This window comes from Anneissia japonica, unplaced genomic scaffold, assembly GCF_011630105.1.
Source record: "Anneissia japonica isolate Jap-2015-1 unplaced genomic scaffold, ASM1163010v1 scaffold22841_len12919_cov96, whole genome shotgun sequence".
NCBI classification, from domain to species: Eukaryota; Metazoa; Echinodermata; class Crinoidea; order Comatulida; family Comatulidae; genus Anneissia; species Anneissia japonica.
The window spans coordinates 4,972-7,685 of NW_022744519.1; the positions used below are offsets into that span (position 1 = coordinate 4,972).

The window sequence follows — 2,714 nt, forward strand, 5'->3', positions numbered from 1 at the left end:
GTACTTAGTTGTCACTTACACAATCACAGTGTATTAGATTACAAAATTACGAACACCCAAAATTCTTGCTTATACAGTATTTAAATATTTGAAGATTAAAAAAAAAATATATCATTTCTATTACCGAATTTTTCACTGGGGCCATTTTTACCTACCTGTCATATGGGGCCATTTTTACCGGGGCCATTTTTTCCTGGGCCATTCTTTCCGGGGCCATTTTTTCCGGGGCCATTTTTTCCGGGGCCATTCTTACCTACATTCTTTCAATCTAGGCTCAGAGAGTAGTAAATCTCTATTTTATAGGGCCTCCGAATCGAGTGATGAATATGTAGTTGACAGTTAGAATTTAGAAACAGAATAACTCGTCATGTATTAAAATCAAATGCTAAATTGATTTTATAACTGATATTCTGTATCTTCGTTGCATACGATTTACAGACGATTGCTCGCTCTCACGGCCAGTGCACAACGTCACGAACGAACGAGAAGCACATGTGCTCAGTTGAGTCGTGGGCGATTTAGAACCGTCCATTTTGCGGCAGGGTATTCATTTTGTATTATAACTATAAATACACATGCCTAAACATTACCACATTTAAACATGTGTATTAACCGTTATAATAAACATGTTTAAATATTATATTAATATTCAAACACGTGCACTAACCGTTATAATATGTTTAAATACTATTATAATAAGCTTCACAGGGCACACAATGGTTCGGTCTTGGGATGCCAGGCGCTTCAGTTCAATCTTATTATTTTTGTTTGTTATGCATCGTAATTTTCCCGATTTTTAGGTGCGAACACAATTTGTATTTTCTTTTTAATTACACTGTGGTATAGACAAGAACAACAATTCCCAGTAAAAAATATTTGCGGGAAATTCAGTAGTTGCTTCTGTTTGTTACGGACTGCCAATGCACTTTTTGACATCACACCACACCTAAACATGCGCTCCCGATTATAACTCCTTTTTATTGAAAATGTAGGAACATGTTAAGAGAGTATTGATTGTTGTAGCCTAGATTGTAGGCTTATTCATTACGTTTGCCGTGCCTGACCATTGTAAACAAAATTTCTCTTGCTCACTCTAGATCACTAACCTTCCTAGGCCTAACTACAATACACTAGTACGCGACCTTCGCAAGCCGCCGGCAGCGGGTAATGAATTTTAGGTAAGTAGCGAATCTGTCACCTGACCTGTCACTTGTGACAGGGGATTGGATGATCGATTACCCGAGTAGGTCGGGTAGCAGGACCGAATTCGGTATAGGGAAGATTTTCGGCATGATTATTTGGGTATTTTGTGTTGTAGGCCTACAGTAGAGTTTGATTGATTGATACAGTAGCACATAGATCCTGTACTACTGTATTCCTAATGCTCAATGATGAGTAAAATAAAACATAGGGCTCCAGGTAGTTGTAAAGCACATACTTCGCCAGGGCCTCGTGCAGGGCACAGATAGAGGTATGGGGTAGAAGCTCCAGTTTGCCCTGGTGACTGACTTTTTTTGATGTGTTAACACATGGCTGATTTATGACACATGGTTTGAAGGAGGGTCTATGATCCTGCAGAAAAAAGCTGATTAATATACGGGGCCCTTAAGGTCCATTGCCACTGGCTTTGGTCAATAAGTAGAAGTGGTTTGGCGCAGGGTCAGGGTTTCAATCCCCTCACTGTTTATTTCATATGTGTCCTTGGGCAAGGCATTTTATCTGCATTGCTTCTCTCTACCCAGGAGTATAAGTGGGTACCTGGTAGAGTTAAATAGCCTGTACCAACATGCGCTGATGTATCTGCTGCAGCGTTATAGAATACTACCCCAGGGAGCTGGAGTTTGTGTTCCATAGGCAGTAATCCAATGAGGGCCTAACAATATGCTAATATAAGGGCTTTTTTGTTTTTTTTAACAGAATATTGCTTTTTTTTAATTGATGATGGAGGTACTGTTTTTATTTCCAAGAATATTTACAAGTTTAATTTTATTGTTTTTAAAGAAAATGTATTTCCAGTCACAAAATTGCATCATATTTTTTTAAGCTGTTAAAATAAATAATGCAGCAAAAGAAATTTTTATTTTTATTTATTTTATTTATTGGGAGTGATAAATCTAACAAATTGTTCTATTTGCCCTAAGTCTACTATTATTATTATTATTTTATTATTATAAGAGCTCACAGCCAATGAAAGCACACTATATCTAGCAATGCATTGTTTTAAATCAAGTTAAACCATGTTATTTTTTTTTTTTTCAAATAATAGGTGATACTGTATTTCAATTTCTTTTTCAGAATGTTTCAAAAAGCAACAATATTTGTGATCATACGGCATTACCAAGGAGGTGAAAGCTGTAGAAAGCTCCCACTCAGATCGGTACATACTTAACAAAAGATAATTGACAAGTTAAAAAGTAATTAATTGCTCTGTTTTTGTTTTTTAGTTTACCTTTCTGCAAAGTGCACATAATTGATTTATTTATATTTTCTAAATTCAGGGTTTTTTTTAAATTAAATAAAACAATTGCATTGTAATCATCAATAATCATTTAATTTAATCCTTAATGTATTTATAAATTTGCTCACTATACACAATGTAATAAAGTGTACAGTAGTAATAATTGCATATTGTTATTTTTATATTATTAATTCATCGTCCAATATGACTATACTATAGATCTTGTTATAAGTATAGAGTAAATATAGAATGTAAA

At 35.0% G+C, this 2,714-nt stretch overlaps 1 long non-coding RNA gene across 3 annotated transcripts in view; it reads left to right on the forward strand.

Annotated features, from left to right (window-relative positions):
- LOC117119678 overlaps nt 1–2,504 on the forward strand; it is a 4,478-nt gene extending 1,974 nt beyond the window's left edge. For all 3 annotated transcript variants that reach the window (XR_004447228.1, XR_004447229.1, XR_004447227.1), the window contains 2 exons: nt 1,098–1,178; nt 2,296–2,504. This is a non-coding gene — a long non-coding RNA (uncharacterized LOC117119678). The remainder of the gene's footprint in view (nt 1–1,097; nt 1,179–2,295) is intronic.
- The last annotated feature ends 210 nt before the right edge of the window (nt 2,505–2,714 follow it).